The sequence below is a fragment of the Leopardus geoffroyi genome, chromosome A1, assembly GCF_018350155.1.
Source record: "Leopardus geoffroyi isolate Oge1 chromosome A1, O.geoffroyi_Oge1_pat1.0, whole genome shotgun sequence".
In the NCBI taxonomy this organism is placed as follows: domain Eukaryota; kingdom Metazoa; phylum Chordata; class Mammalia; order Carnivora; family Felidae; genus Leopardus; species Leopardus geoffroyi.
This window is the reverse complement of record NC_059326.1, coordinates 44,552,597-44,570,448: the sequence shown is the minus strand read 5'-3', so window position 1 is coordinate 44,570,448 and position 17,852 is coordinate 44,552,597. Positions and strand designations below refer to the sequence as shown.

At 36.0% G+C, this 17,852-nt stretch overlaps 1 pseudogene; it reads right to left on the bottom strand.

The window, feature by feature from the left end:
• Positions 1-377: 377 nt before the first annotated feature.
• On the bottom strand, positions 378-810 carry LOC123584052 (annotated as a pseudogene).
• Between the last annotated feature and the right edge of the window lie 17,042 nt (positions 811-17,852).

Genomic DNA, 17,852 nt, shown 5'->3' with positions numbered 1-17,852 from the left:
CAGCTGGGTCCAAAGGGGTAAAGGGCACTGGGAGGGGAGCCTGGGTGACTCAATCAGTTAAGCATCCAACTATTGACTTTGGCTCAGGTCCTGATCTCAGGGTTGATGAGATCCAGCCCTCAAGGGGCTCTGTGCAGGCAACAAGGAACCTGCTTGGGACACTCTCCCTCCTCTCTCTCTCTCTCTCTCTGTCTCTCTCTCTGTCTCTCTGCCCCTACCCCGCTCACGCTCTCCCTCTCTCAAAATAAATAAAATAAACTTTTTTTTTTTTTTTCTTTTTAAGGGCTCTTGGAGAGACATACAAGAAGCAGCCACTCACGTCCTGCCTCTCCATCTCTCCACATCTCTGAACGCTGCGGGACTACACCAGATGTCTCCTAAAGCAAACTGAGTGGCCACTCGTCCTGCGTCACAGACTTCAGCACGCTCTTCTTGAAGCTGTCCTGGACATCTCCCGTATCAAAACCTCATACTAGATGAAACAGACTTTCTCAGAGTTAAAGATGATGTCCATCTCGCACATGCTGGGCAAGTATTTGTCCAGGAGCTCACCACCTCGATGAGTCAGCTCCAGCATGAGGAGCTCATTGTCCCGGCGCTCAAAGGCGCAGCAGAGGTAGAGGCTGGCATATCTTTTATAGACGATTTTAAGGTCCGTTCTCTCCAGGAAGCCGCACACCATGAGCTTGCAAGCCAGAACGACCGCGTAAGTTCTCAAGCCACCTTATTTCGTTGTTTGTCTGACAAGGCCATGTACCACTGTAGCAGCCGCAACTCCTCCAGCCCGCCGAACAGTTTCAAGAATCCCATTAACTTGCAGCCGGCTGCTCTGCATGTCCCTCTTCAGCCACCGTAGGCGCTCAATCCTCTCCACATCTTTTTTTTTCTTCCTGGCGTGAAGCCTTGTCTGTGCCAGAAACTTTGTTCGAAGCCTCCTACGTGTGCGCGGGAGTTTCCAAGACATCTGGTTGAAAGCAGTGAAAGGTGAGAAGGGTATCTTCTTACTAATATGAGCACCTTAGGGGCCGACGGCCTTTTGACAAGGCTAACTGTTCCCTGCTGCCTTTATCTAGACTACACAAGTCAGACTTGCTTGGGGCTTTGACATTCAGGGATCAGTTCTTACTGAGGACTGCTGATATTTCAGTTTTTTCCATGAGCTGAACTTTGGTGCACTTGAGACATAATTGTTATTCTGTGGTGAAGTTGTTATATATATATATATATATATATATATATATATATATATATATATATTATATATAGTTCAAAGCAACAATTTGTTATATATGTAGACATCTTATGAATAAGCAAATACATCTTTTATCCAGTTTTCCAAAACATTTTTAGAACTGACTTAAGATCATGATAATTTAACTTGAATTATTTTTGAATGCAATATAAAGTCATTCTTTTCTCATGATTGCTTGATTCTAGATTTCGAATTTGTCTTTGTATATAATTGTAATCTCTCGTTTTCTTCCCCCACAAATAATATATTAGGTGGATTCATAAAGCCTGTATAAAATGCAGTTAAACAATTTACATATCAAGTATTTATCTATCAAATATAAGTTAATCATGACTTTAAATAGTGACAAATTAATAGTTCAGTGACAAAACGAAATCTTGTGTTATCTCTAGAAGAATGGCATCTATGCAATAGAAAGTTTGGCTAGAATGACTGGAGTGAAATGCTAGCTCTGTGAAGCACTAGGTGTGGGACTTTGGAAAAGCATTTCACTTAAGTGTGCCTCATCAATAAAAATGTACTTAACATTGTATTTTAGATGACTTACAGAGATATTGCATCTGAAGCATTTAGGACTTTACTTGCCATATAGTTAGCATTCAGGAAGTATTAGTATTTACCTATTTCATACTCACAGACAAATTTGGGAAGAAGGTAGTCTAATAGTGAGTTGCCTGATTTTATTTTTTCTGTTGCCTGAAATAACCTGATAGATCCAAGGGGGTACTGACGTTGACTTCCATTGAGAGGACTGATGATGTTGATGATGTTACGTTGGGGGCTTGACATTGGCTATGATGGGATTATTTATACCAATTAGTCCCAAAAGGCAGTTGCTAAACATTTACCGGGATAATACTGAAGTTAGCTTTGTTATTCAAGTCAATAGTTTTCTCCTGCTCTGGTCTCCTGGTCCCGTGCAAAGGATCTTTAGACAGATTATAGAAAATATTCCATTTATTAAAAAAAAAGAGAGGGGCGCCTGGGTGGCGCAGTCGGTTAAGCGTCCGACTTCAGCCAGGTCACGATCTCGCTGTCCGGGAGTTCGAGCCCCACGTCAGGCTCTGGGCTGATGGCTCAGAGCCTGGAGCCTGTTTCCGATTCTGTGTCTCCCTGTCTCTCTGCCCGTCCCCCGTTCATGCTCTGTCTCTCTCTGTCCCAAAAGTAAATAAACGTTGAAAAAATAAATAAATAAATAAATAAAAAAAGAGAAAGAAATTGGAATTTTGGCAGTTTCTTGTACTATTAAATGTTTATCAATGACGTGACCCAGAAATTGTACTTCAAGGTATTCACCAAAGAGAAATGAAGGCCTATGTGCCGAAAAGAATTGTTCAAGAATTTCCTAGCAACGTTATTCATAATGGGCAAAAATGGAGTTGTCACAAGAGAAGAGTATAAAAATAATTGTTGTATTTGTACAAGTGAATACTACATAACAACAACAACAACAAAAGAAATGAACTGTTGATGCATAAAGCCAAGTGAAAGAATCTCACGGAAGGAGAGTGAATTCAAAGAAGCCATACAAAAAAGTGTGTAGGACAACTTTGTTTATATAAAGATTAACACCAGACAAAAACGATCTATGGTGAGAGAAATTAGAACAGTTGTTTCCTTTGGTGAGTGAGGGTGGTGGTGGTGGTGGTAATGATTGACTGGAAAAGAGCATGACAAATTTCTGGGGTGATGAAGTGTTCTCTATCTTGAATTGGCTGTTGGCTACATGGGTATACACATTTATCATATCTTATCAAACTATCCACTAAAAATCTGTATATTTTATTCAACATAAATTATGTATCAATAAAGACAAAACAATATATATACATATATATGTATATATTATACATATATACGTACATATATAATATACGTATTATATACGTACGTATGTATATTATATACGTGTATATGTATACATATATATACATGTATTTTATATACATATATATGTATACATACATATAATATACATATATTTATATAATATATGTATATATATTTAAGTTTATTTTGAAAAAGAGAGAGCACAAGCCGGGGTGGGGGGCAGTCAGAGAGAAGTAGAGACAGAATCCCAAGCAGGCTTTGCAGTATCAGTGCAGAGCCCAATGCAGGGCTTGAACTCATGAACCATGAGATCATGACCTGAGCCGAGATCAAGAGTCTGACACTTAGCCTTCTGCACCATCCAGGTGCCCCTAAAGCAATATATTTAAAAAAAAAAAAATGCTGCTAACAGCAGATATGGGTGATGACTAAATTTGATAATTAGAAAATAAAGTTTGAGGAATATGTATATTTATATGAAAAGAAAAAGAAAGGTAGCAATTAGATATATAATCCATCTAATCTATCTTTCAATCACTATAATTTTTTGAATTGTGTGACATTGAACAACTAACTTAACCTTAAGAATATTCTGGTTTCTAATCTGCACAAATGGGATTAAATATAATATTTACCTCAAAAAATAGCTGGCTGGATTAAAGGAAATCATTCATCAAGAGAATTTGTGATGCCTGGCATTTAGTAAATGCTTAATCATTTATACTTAGTTCTTTTATAGCTATTCTTCTATAGCCATTTTTATTAGGAGATAAATACATAATAGAAAAGATAAAACTCAAAGAGACTATCTACTAAATTTCCAACTCCATCTCATGAAAGTGCCAGAAAGAATGAAGCAGGTAAATGTGCAAGCCATATTTTTATGTAGTAACAGTATGTTATTTTGTTATACCGTTAAGAAATGACAAACAGTTTTCCAAAATACTTGGAGAATTTTCTCACCAGCAGTGTGTGAGTTCCAGTCACTCCCAGCTTCACCAACGCTCTGGTGGACTTTTTAACTTTATGCATCCTAGCTCATTGTGATTTCTTCAATTTGCATTATTCTCATGCTTAAAGATGCTGAGTGTTTTTTATGTGTTTGTTAGTCATTTGTGTATCTTGTGAAGTTTAAGTTCAAATGTTTGCCCATATTTTTTGTATTCTTTGCTTTCACTTTTTATAGCTGATTTTTAACAGTCTTCTATATTGTGGACATATATATTTAGAATATAAGTCATTTGTCATATATATATATATGGCAAATAGTATTTTTTTTCCTTGCTGTGGCTTACTTCTTCATTTTCTTTCCTTTCCTTTTGTTTTCTTCATTTCTTAATGGTATTCTTTAATTAACTGAAATTTTAAATTTTGGCAAAGTTCACTTTTTAATTTTTTTCCTTTTATCAGTGCTTTTTATGACCTTTGTAATAGATCTTTGTCTACCGAGAAAATATTTATTTCTTACACCTCTGGTTTTATTGGGGGAATATTCTACCAATATTCTACCTAATATTCTACCTAATATTCTACCAATATTCTACCTAATTATTTTTCCCTTCTTACTGATTATCTATATCTACCTTCCTATTCAAAGAAAGGGATATGACAAATTAAAATAATGAAAGCACCTTCCTATTAGAGATTGCTAAATTAGTGTGGTAGCTCCAAAAGGTTATTAACATTCCAAAGCAACTCCACAGTGTTTTAGTAGGTTGCATTTTTGTTGAGGACATTATATTTGAGCTATTTCCCTCAGAGAAGGAGAGAAAAAAATTCACATTGTAAGTCAAATTTTATACAAACCATGTGGATATAAAACTTTAAATATACATCTGGTCTTCTGGGAAACTCTTTCAACTTCACAGACTAATGATATAATCAAAAGTTACAGAAATTTTAATCTATAAAGTGTTTTAAGGCAATGATTATTTAAATATAAACTCGTGTCTGTTTTGCAGGATACATACATTTGCTACAGATAGATCTAAATTTATACTAAAAATAAAAACACAAACTTTCTTGGCAACATTGCTTCTTTTTTTCTAAGAACCAAAGAAATCCAGTTATGTAAAGGCATAAGCATTTTTACAGGAAAACATCCTGCACTTTAAAAGTGGTACTTGATTGTGTAACACAAGTAAAACATTTGAGTTCTTAATTGAAAGTTGCATTGCTCGTTAGCATTTCTTTATACTTTCAATTGAAGGTCATGTAATGCAAATAAGTAAATTTTGAAAGAGTAATCAGTGCCCCAAAACTTAAGACAAACTTTGTCCAAATATTCATCTTTCTTGCAATTCAAAACTCTGGAATTAAAATACTGTTCTTTCACTCCTATGTCATGTGTATTTTTAATATGTATAAACAGATACTCTGCACATTTATTTTGTCTATTTTAAAGTATATATGGATAAATAAAACACTGATGAACAATCATGCTCTATTGTTCTGCCCCAGATTTCTGAAAAACAACTAAGTAGCACATCATCCCAAGGTTAGGATTGTTAACATAATATTTTTTTCCAAAAATGAACTAAAATCTATAATTACTAAAGTTGGTTTACAGGGATCACAAGAGGGATGTGTGATCCCTGATTTGTGTTTTTATTTGATCCTGAAATTCAGGGCTTTAATCTTTTTCTTCCCATTTTAATTGCAATGATTGCTTTCTATAGTTATTTAATGAAAATTTCTATTCATAACTTTGCATTTAGAAATCTATAGAGATTTAAGATCTTTTACGTGTTCAGTAAACCATGTCAGGCTTTCCAAAGCTTGGATTATTTCTACATGTAGACCTTGATCAAGGACCCCTGTATAGAATTAAGTCAGGCACCCCAAAAAGAATGTAGAAAATATAAGCAGTTGCTGAGATGACTGGTTATTTGCGAGCTGGTTGAAATTATTAAACTTCTGGGGCGCCTGGGTGGCGCAGTCGGTTAAGCGTCCCACTTCAGCCAGGTCACGATCTCGCGGTCCGTGAGTTCGAGCCCCGCGTCGGGCTCTGGGCTGATGGCTCAGAGCCTGGAGCCTGTTTCCGATTCTGTGTCTCCCTCTCTCTCTGCCCCTCCCCCGTTCATGCTCTGTCTCTCTCTGTCCCAAAAATAAATAAACGTTGAAAAAAAAATTAAAAAAAAAAAAAAAGAAATTATTAAACTTCTTAATTTCTTACGTTGTAGGCCAGAAAGGTCATGTGCTGATATATGGCACAGAGATGTCACAAAACATGTGATACCTTTGCTCAGGATATATCAGCTTTCATATTTTTTCCCTTTGAGCATTAGATGCTCAATTTTTAAAGTTATTTTCAGAAGCATGATATTTAACCAAATTTGTAAATTACAAAGCAAGAAAGAGTGTCAGCAATCCCCTTAATTTTCAGGTGTGTGTACCATGTAGAATAGTATGTAAATTACTTGGTTAGAGTGTTGTCATAGATACACTAAAGATAAGAATTTATATTATAAACATAGACCAAATATTAACTTTATTTATTAAATAATATAAGAACGGGGATGATACGGCAAGATTTAGTTTTATTTGCCACGTTCAAAATATATATTCTACATATCTTGCTTTTACTTACTTATTTCATTACATACATTCTTTTTCATCTCTTAGATAAAGCAGAAATAGCAAATACTATATAAACTAAACACAAATACAAAGAAGAAACATAGAGTGCCTAGAGATATTAGGGAAGACTTCAGAGAGCCTTGAATGATGACTGGAAGAGTAGTAGACTTTTTCCAGATGGACAACGTTCTAATTATTCTATTTACTCTTCCATCCAGCTGTTTGGTTTGTGATTTTTGTTTAAAGTGTTGATTCTTGTATTTGTAATATTTTTTCCTTCCCACATACTGCGCATTTGGGAAAATGGTTACTGCAACAATTCTTCATTGGTTAGTTCAGATACCCAAAGGGTGAATAATTTATGGAGGATTTTCTTTTAGTCATGACATAGGCAAGTTGATTCCTGTAAACTTTCTTAAGCCCTATTTGGCAAAATACCTCTCTCTCTCTTATTGCTATTAAATCTCCAGTCAGCAGTTATTATACATGCAAGAGTGTAAGGAAGTAAGCATCTTTTTTATGTTTGGTCTAGTTAATCTTGTATCTAAGGCAAATGGCTTCTTATATTCTTTCCACAACTCTAGGTACATAGAAAAAAAAATAATGAAAAATCCATTTCCTGGAATTTTCCTGAGGCAAAATAGCAAGTAGCTAAATCACCACCCCACCATTTATGTTTGTGCACTTTCTTGGCCCCCAGTTTAATTTGATTTACTTCTGTAACCTTAATTGCCATCTCTTTTTTCTTTTTTTTTTTTTTCAACGTTTATTTATTTTTGGGGGGACAGAGAGAGACAGAGCATGAACGGGGGAGGGGCAGAGAGAGAGGGAGACACAGAATCGGAAACAGGCTCCAGGCTCTGAGCCATCAGCCCAGAGCCCGACGCGGGGCTCGAACTCACGGAGCGCGAGATCGTGACCTGGCTGAAGTCGGACGCTTAACCGACTGCGCCACCCAGGCGCCCCACCATCTCTTTTTTCAATGGTTAAGTTATATACTAAGATTTGCACAGTTTCTAATGAAGTGCACATAAAGGTAACTGTTATATATTTCATATTAAGACTGTAGAAAAATATAAGATTTTCTACTCTTAACATGGAGAAAAATTACATATTAAATGCTTGTTAATGTATATTAAATATAACCTTCCTATAAGATGTAAGCAAGTCTATTTCAGCAAATCACGTTCATGGAAAAAAGTAATAGGAGACCCAAAAGATTAAATAGGACTATTAAATTGTAACTCACTTATGTACTATATTTCATGTCCTTTTTGTAAGTAGTTTTAATCACAGAGCATATAAAATTATTTCTAACCAACTGACAATCTAAAATTTAAGGAAGAATTTTTACTTAATAGATTTGCTATTAAGATATTGTTTCCGGGGCGCCTGGGTGGCTCAGTCGGTTGAGAGTCCGACTTCGGCTCAGGTCATGACATCAGGGTCCTGGAGTTTGAGCCCCATGTCGGGCACTGTGCTGACAGCTCAGAGCCTGGAGCCTGCTTCAGATTCTGTGTCTCCCTCTCTCTCTGCCCCTCCCCCGTTCATGCTCTGTCTCTTTCTGTCTCAAAAATAAACATTAAAGAAAATTAAAAAAAAATAAATAAACGTTAACAAAAATTAAAAAAAAAAAAGATTATTGTTTCCTAAGGAAGGCATTAGGCCTAGCCTTCTGATTTATATGGTAATTTTGCAGACAAAATGCTTGTGTTTATGTGTTTGCAAATTGTATAAGAAAAAGTAAACTAAGAAAAGTTTTCCATTTTTAACCTTAAGATAAGTGTTTAATAATTATTTGTGCATTAATTACATGGAATGCAATTTACCTTCTGAAATATGTGACTTGGTTTAAGCATCCAATGAATAAGGGTTTAGTTAAGAGTACAAATTACCTTATTTTTGTGGATTAGTTGAATTTGTATTGGCTTAACTAACCCCTGACAATTTTGAATGTTACCTGAGCCTTATGCTCCTGGAAAATAACAGTTAAGAAATGCCAGTCCCCCACCCATCCCCACTTTGTGTTCTAGGAAATGCCCTACTGCAAGTAACTATCCCCGTGTGACTTAAATAAGATTCATGGATAGCCTTCTTGTTTATAAATGATAAGGCTAGACATAGACTCTCCAAATTCCCATGCTTGGGCTCATAAACTGTGTTACTGAGAAATGTGGACAAAATACTTGGTAACCTGGCTTGATCCATGTTTGGTCGCTTTTCCCTAGGCCCCTCAACTGTGGTCCCTCCTTTATGAATCCCTCCTGAGAATCAGCTCACTTCACAGAAGAACATTCCTGATCAACTATCTGAGCACACCACCTGTTACTCCCACTCCCTGAAAAGGGTTTTTTTTTTTTTTTTTAGCCTGTTTACTCATTCCTATAAACCTTTGAGAGGTTGATAGATGTCTTAAGTTCAGAGTATTTTCGCTACTGTCAAAGTCGGCCTCCCCCTATTCTGGTAGCCTCTGGACTTGCTTTTAATTGAAAATCCCTTTTTGTTTTTTATTTTTTGAGACAGAGAGAGAGGCAGAGGGAGAGAGAGAGGAGTCTGACATGGGGCTCAATCTCCCAACCTTGAGGTCATGACATGAGCTGAAATCAAGAGTCAAGAGTTGGATACTTAACCCACTGAGCCACCCAGGTGCCCCGATAATCCCTTTTTAAATTATGATCAGTTTCTGACTTAAGAAACATTGTTACAGACAATAATTCATGCACACCCATCTGTACAAATCAGAAATAGAATTAGGAACCCTCTCAAATTTTGAGAATTTAACTTAGATATTTTTAGGAGGAAGGAGAATCAGAATAATTTAGTCTTCATTTTAATGCTGGCCTAGCTTTCAAAACACTGAATTATATCCAGTTTACTATTATAGAAGTCTGAAAAAGCTAATGAAGTATCATAAAATTGAAGGACAAAATGAAGTCAGCTCAAGACTTTCACTTGCATATTAGGGCAGAATTCTGATTTAAATGTGTACCTTGGGAAAGCTAACATTCTTTACTTGTTGAGAGGAAAGTTTTAGGTATAATCAAACTCCCAACTGTATATAGGGTGTGGCAAGTCAGGGAGGAAGACCAGAAGCCATCAGGTATACCTGGACTATTTATTATATTATATCCCAAGTACCTAGCCCAAGGCATAGGGCATAGTGTATACTGACTGAGTATTTATACAATACATTTATAATATCTTTTTTTATGACATCTTTTTTGACACAAGGAGGCTTCATTTTTTAGTTTACTTCACTCAAAAACATGTCAGTTCTTGGAATAAGATTGACAAAAGGCATAATGTACATATTTATTCATTGAACAGAAGAAAGAGGATGTTAGGAAAATGAGGAAGTGATATGTATACATATTTATATCACTCATTTTCAAGTTTAAAAAGCAATGCTAAATTTTATGCTTAGTCATCTTGAGATAAAATTTTGCATGACATTATATATTTTCTGGTAATTTGTTTTTTGAGTTTACAAACTGATGTTATTATATAATTTTATGAATGTATAATGTAATGATATCATTTTATGAGTTAACAAATGTAAGTCAGATTCCAAAAGTCCAATCCAATGTAACTAACAATCTAAAAGTCAGACTCAAATCAATTTGTTGAGATCTGCAATCTTGACCCTGCAATTTTTTTCAAATAATGTAATGTGATAACATCATTGTCGGGGCACCTGGGTGTCTCGGTGGGTTGGGCATCCCACTTCAGCTCAGGTCATGATCTCGCAGTGTGAGTTCGAGCCCTGCATTGGGCTCTGTGCTGACAGCTCAGAGCCCGGAGCCTCCTTTGGATTCTGTGTCTCCCTCTCTCTCTCTGCCCCTCTCCCACTCACGCTCTGTCTCTGTCTCTCTCTCTCTCTGTCAAAAATAAAAATAAACATTAAAAAAATTAAAAAAAATAAAAAAAGATACAGTCATTGCCAGCTGTAGTATTGGCTACTCTTCTCATTCTATCTGTCTCAGTGTGTACCCTTCATTTACATTATCAAATTATAGAAAATAAGCACCCTTTATGGTACTATTTATGTAGGGAAATTTATCCTTTTACGCACATACTTATGCTACAATAGACCTCTCCCTCTAACCCACTTATTATTCCCTCCCACACCATACTGGGTTGGTGTTGTGTCAAAATTCATGTTCATATGAACCTCAGAAAGTGACCTTCTTTGAAAATGGGGTCTTTGCAAATGTGATCAAGTTTGATTAGGTCATAATGAACTGTGGTGAGGCCTGAATCCAGTATGACTTTTGTCCTTGTAAGTAAGAGGGAAGTTTGGACACAGAATCACAGACCTGCATTAGGAAAATCAAGGTATGCCCTCAGCCACCAGAATGTAGAAGAGGCAAGGAAGGAGTCTTCTCTTGGGATTTAAGGGGGAGGAGCATGAGACCTTTATCTGGACTTCTATTAGAAAGTAAATGTCTGTTGTTTTGAGCTACCCAGTTTGTACTACACTGTTATAGTAGCCATAGGAAGCTAATATATACCCCACACCTAAAAGAACCCTTGTGTGGGTGTTTAGGGAAGCGATTTTGTAAAGATGACGAAAAAGTGAGAGTGATAGGAGCTCTCATTACTAACAGAGTGCCATATGTTTCTAAGGGTTGATAGTGTTTTCTGTCTCTAAAGGGTGACATCATCGATTCCTTCTGTTACAGGGGAACAAGGTTTCTTATTATTTTTAATAACGTCTGACTTAGGTAAGGTAACTATGCTGTAACACATCCAAAAATAGTGAATGGCTTAAAAATAATGAAAACAGCATGTCTCACTCATGTAGCTGCCTAAAACACGTGTTCCTGATTGGAAGCCTATTCTCCAAATGTAGATTCAGGGACCCAGGCTCTTTCTCCTGTTTTGCTCCCAAATCATCAACACATGTCTTCAAAATCACCATGAAATGGGAAAGAATTACATTCCTGAAAGATTTTAGTGGGTCATATCTGAAAGTGACACGTTTTTAGTAACTATATTTCACAGCCAGAACTCAGATTGTATTGTTACAGCCAGGGGTTCAGTAAAAGATCTGGATAATTGTTGTTCATATCTTATACCTAGCAATAGAGGAAGTTTGGTAAGTTTTGGTCACAAGGTCAATTCAATTCAATAAACAATTACTGAGTAATTATGGTGGGCCAGGAATCTGTGCTATCAGTCTATAATTAATGAGTTATTAGGGGATTATCTATAATTCAGAATTCATAATAATTTAAGCCAAGCTTAAATGTTTCTTAATGTATTAAACAGTAAATATAAGGTTGATATTATATTTTCCACTTTATTAGTATTTAGGTTTTAAATTTTAATTGAGCTTTAGTCTTGATATTTAATGTTATTCCCTTATTCATTTGTAAACGTTTTGCAATTCTATTTTAAACTTTCTGAAATTTTAAAAATAAAAGTCACTTTGGTACAGATATGGGACAGAAATTAAAAAGTATTTAAATATGTACTCAGTTCAAAACTATAATCATACCAGAAATATTAAACTGTGATACATATTGGAAAAGAAGGGTTAAAGGAATTGAGAAATTTTGAGTCTCTGAGAGAGCTAACTGAATGAACCTCAATGTCAACTGCAGCATTTGAAAACACTGTTTGCAAGAGTTATTCTAGATACCATTCGAAGAAAGTATCCTTCTGCAGTATCTGGTGAGTTTAGCATAGGATTGAATAGCATTAGAAGCATCTTAATTCTTTTTTTTTTTAGGAAATACTTTTTGTTCCATGATAGGCTTAGTATTTGTAGACTAAATCAACTCTGTTTATGAAAGTTAAATGTTGACAATGTTCTCAGTAATTTATACTGTTCCATTTTAACAAAGAGAACTTCAGATGTCTTCACTCTTCAGCTGAGGCAGGACTTAACAGGTCCTGGGAAGGCAGCCCCTGTAGTATTTGGATATAAAGTCTAGAGAAGGAACTGACCTCAGCAGGGTCTTGAGACAGAGTGACACTTACCATTTCAGTCTCTTGCACTTAAATTAAGAATTTCATAAAGAGACTATAGAGTTTAGTCTTAGAGTTTTCAGGGTGTTTTGATCAATGGATTTATTTTTGGCTGTCCTGGGACAAAACCATCTGGAACAAAATGTTCTCTGTCTCTCAGTCTCTGTCTCTGTCCTGCTCTGGAAATTGTCTTTGCAGCCTTTTATCTTAGAAAAAGTTATATGGTAAATGGAAGTAAAAACCTGAAGTGTTCATTGTTGTATATTAGTATCATATTTATAGTAGAAAGTAAAGTAAAATGTCTTTTACTAAAACTAAATTGAAGGCTGAGTTAAAGTTGTGGTTGAACAGGAAACAACCCACAAAAAATGGTAGTTAAATACAACAAATTACAACAACAACAACAACAACAACAAACAGTGTGTCTAAGAAATATGGAGTGTGATGGGTAAAAAGTTACCACTATCACATTTCAGGCTAGTTATTAACTATCAGTACCATTACTAAACTGTTGCTGAAATTTGGCACGGTCCAAAATGGAAATTGCATTAGGTAGAAGTAGTTTGAGAGGCAATGGAAATCATAATAATCCCAGGTAGAGAATTTGTAATTCTTATTGTTATCGAACAGATGGACAAAATGGTTGTTACACTCTGCAGTAAAGCCATGTACCTAACATGATTGTACATTATGAGATTTGATAGGGAAAATTCAAGATGTGAGAGTGGATTGGTAGCTTTTCCCTTTCTTATGGATTCCGTAATATCCTGTAATAAAGATACAGTCCTGGGTTAAAACTGATTCATGGGAAAGAATAGGCATACTTTTTGCCTCTGGCCAGCCTCCAGGGATGGCTGAGAATATAATAACCTGGAGCCTTGTTTGGATAAAAAAGCTAAATTATTTAACAAAAAGCTTGTTAGCGTTAGCAGAGTTAAGGAAGTCAGAACCAAAATTGGCAGTAAGATTGAGTTATGTGAGAAGCCTGATTCCCACAGGCCCTTTCCATGAATCTCCTGTTACATACTACCAGGCAGACACAGGAGACAATTAGTTTTATGGTATAAGTGCAGATAGCAGGGAGAGGTGGAGATTAACTGTGCCTTCCTGTCCCGAACCATTGTCTCAAATTGTCCAAAGCAGATGCCTCAGTGGAGGTCATTAAATTAAGGGTTAGGGAAGCTAGCATATAACTGAGAATTGTTGCTAGGAAACAGATAATTCCAAGTTCTAGCTCTAAAATCAGGAAACATGGCTCAACACAATATCTGCTTTTAAGGGAGTTACTTTCCCAGTGTCTGGGATTAACAGATATGTTTGAACTTCCACTTAGCAATCAATCCCCTATTCACAATTGCTCTTCTCACACACAAATGAAGACACATACATACAAACCTGCAGGAATGAGATGATGAAGAAAATCAGTACCCAGATTAGGCATTCTTTCCAATTACCATTGCAGACGTGGTCATGGATAACCCTAAATAAGGGACTCCTTTTAGAGGCCAGAACCAAGAGGCATGGGGGCCTAGGATGTGGGCAAAGAAGCTTTCACCAGAAAAATATCTAGGAATCATCCCACTATCAGGGCAAAAAGTTTATACTAGTCTTTGAAACAGGATATGAGGTATGAAGCAATGACCACCTTACTTTGTTTACAATTATTTTTTTGTTCTCCAATGATTTTTCTTTTCTGTTGTATTACTTATCTTCCATTTTATCCAGAAATATCTGAACTTTGCAGTTACATGAAATAAAATATTTCCCTAGTTTTCAGTCAGGGTAGATTGGCCTAGTTTTTAACTGATATTAGAAACTGTCTTAGAATGGATACATGGAAATTTCTATTCTCTGATCTGTATGTTTTAGAGAATATCTTTATTTTGTCTTCTGATTTAATTGTTTAGTAACATCCTGTAGTGAAAATTATGTCCTTTCTGAATTTTAAAGACATTTATACTTGGCCTGGAAATCCAGAGAGATGTCTGATTCAAATTTGATTATTGTTCCAGTGTAGAAGACCTGCTTTAAAAAATCTGGAAGCCTTTAACCTCTATGTTTTTCCTCCTTTAAATTCTGAAATAATTTTCAGTAATAAATCGTTTACACTCATCCTGCTTGGCTTCTGTGGGCCATTTGAAATAAAAGACCCCTGTCTTCTTCAGTTCAGAGAAATTCTTGATTACAATTTGTTTTTTTCATTTTTTTTTTCCTGGCTTTAGTCTCACTGTCTGAGTCATATATTTTAATTTCTGGTTTGATTCCTTGTCTTTTCTTTCTTTTTGACCCTTCCCTTTTTCTTTTTGCAACTTCTTCTGGGAGATTTCTCCAAATTCATAGTCCAAATGACTCTATCAACTAAATTTTATTTAGGATGGTGATTTATATTTTTATATTTCTTTAAATTACATTTTCTTTTTTTTTTTTTTTAATTTTTTTTTTCAACGTTTATTTATTTTTGGGACAGAGAGAGACAGAGCATGAACGGGGGAGGGGCAGAGAGAGAGGGAGACACAGAATCGGAAACAGGCTCCAGGCTCTGAGCCATCAGCCCAGAGCCTGACGCGGGGCTCGAACTCACGGACCGAGAGATCGTGACCCGGCTGAAGTCGGACGCTTAACCGACTGTGCCACCCAGGCGCCCCTAAATTACATTTTCTATTCCAACCATATCCCCTGCTGGATCCCTCACCTTGTTTCTCCTAGTACACAATTTAGCCCATGCAACTAACTCTTTATAAAATGCTCTTTTACCTGCTTTTATATAATTCCCACTTATTCATCATATTTCAAATAATATACCACCCTCTCAGGGAATTCTTCTTTAATTCCAAGAATGTTTTTACTGTTATTAAATTTGTTATTTTTTTACTTTACTTTTTTTAAATTAATAAAGAAATTGATGTCTATTTATTTTTGAGACAGAGAGAGACAGAGCATGAGCATGGGAGGGGCAGAGAGAGGGAGACACAGAATCTGAAGCAGGCTCCGGTCTCTGAGTGTTAGCACAGAGCCCGATGTGGGGCTCAAACTCACGAACCACAAGATTATGACCTGAGCCAAAGTCAGATGCTTAACCAACTGAGCCACCCAGGTGCCCCTTAAATTTTTTTAATGTTGGTTTATTTTTGAGAGAGAGAGACAGAGTGTGAGCAGGGAGGGGCAAGAGAGAGAGGGAGACACAGAATCCGAAGGAGGTTCCAGGCTCTGAGCTGTCAGCACAGAGCCCAACATGGGGCTGGAACCCATGAACTGTAAGACCATGACCTGAGCCGAAGTCGGATGTTCAACTGACCGAGCCACCCAGGCACCCCTAAATCTGTTATTTTTATCTTCATTGCATATATAACTCTCAGTGTTTTTATGTTGTTATTTAATGAGTTTTCTTCAACTAATTTAGTACTTCAGAATCAAAATGGTATGTACTTACAGACTGTTGTAATATCAGTGGGGAATGTTATAAATATGTGTGGAGTGAGTGAATTAACAAATTATGGCATGGGAGAGGAAGTTCTTTTTCATTCCATCCTCTTCTCCAGTTCTTTTTCTCTTCTTAAAATAAATACTCCTTAAGGATCTCTGTCGTTATTATAGTTAGTGATTAATTTCCTAAGACCTTGGCTCTACAGTCCCCATTAAGTAAATGCTTGTATTTTTATTTTTTTTAATACTGAGATATTTGCCATATAACTTATAAGAATCTTACCTGGTTTTTCTTTATACCCCAAACTGTGATCCCAGTATTATCCTTATTATCATTTTTAATTTCTCTGTCTCTCCTCTCCTCTAGGCATGGTATTTCTGACTCCCTGTTCCACAATTGCTACAAGGAATTCTTCATTGAATATTCTCATGGTAGCTTTGTCATCATACAAATTCAGTCTGAGAACATTCTCTTGATCATCTGTTGTGACACAGTAGCGCACCTCCTCATTTGTAGAATGTGAGGCTGCCATTTTCACATTTCTGAATTATTACTGCGTCTTGCAATTATGTGCATTTGTTGATTCCATCTATCTCTTGATTTATTATATATATCATTTAAGTCTCTCTGCAATGAAGAATCTGAAATTCAGAGATTTAAGCAAAGTTCTCACTATCTCTCATTAATAAATGACTGAGGTAACTTACTCAGCCAAGTTGTTTTTAGTATGGAAATCTATTTTAAAATCACAATTTGTCCATGTCAGTCATTTCCCTGTTTAAATTCTTCAATTGCTCCCTGTCACCTAAAAGATTAAGTCTAAATCCTTAAGCATGATACATAAGCCCTTCCATGAATTGGTCTCTTTTTATAGATACTGCTTCATTTCTTTCTCTTTTACACCACAAACTTTGTACAAAGTGCTTCACACAATATATCATTTCATAGTTCTATTCTTTTATTCATACAGTTTCTTTTGACAGAAGTGCCGGCTCCACATTTTTCTTTAACATTTATAGTTCTTTTTCTTCAAGTCTCGGCTCATTTCTGCTCTTAATGCTTTCTAAGAATATCTGGGTGGTTTAAATGTTCCTTTCTGCTCTTTTAAGCACTTTGAATATTTGCCTTTTTACATATATTATATTACACAGAAATCAGCAACGTTTTGTATTTGTCTCCTCCACCAGGATGTAAAGTACTTGAGGAAAGTACCTCTAGTTTTACGAATTTATTTGTTTTTACATTAAGAAATAATTGGCATACAATACTATAGGAGTTTTAGGTACAGCGTAGTGTTTTGACATTTGTATCCACTGCAAAATGGTCACCACAAGTCTAGTTACAATCTGTAATCTTACAAAGTTAGCGTAATGTTATTGACTATATTCCCTATGCCATACATCACGTGCCCATGACTTACTTACTTTATAAGTAGAAGTTTGTACTTCTTAATCTCCTTCACCTATTTTGCCCCCCTTCCAACTTCCCTCCACTCTGGCACTCACTAGTCTGTTCTCTGTGTCTATGAGTCTGGGTTGGTTTGGTTTGGTTTGGTTTGTTTTCTTAGAGTCCACATTTAACCAAAATTGTGTAGTATTTATTTTTCTCTGTCTGACCTGTTTCATGTAGCATATCCTCAGAGTCCATCCATGTTCTTGCAAATGGCAAGATTTTGTTCTTTTTTTTTTTTTTTTTTATGTCTGAGTAGTATTCCTTTGCTTATATACCACATCTTTTTTATGCATGTATATGTTGATGGGAAATTAGGTTGTTTCCATATCTTGGCTATTGTAA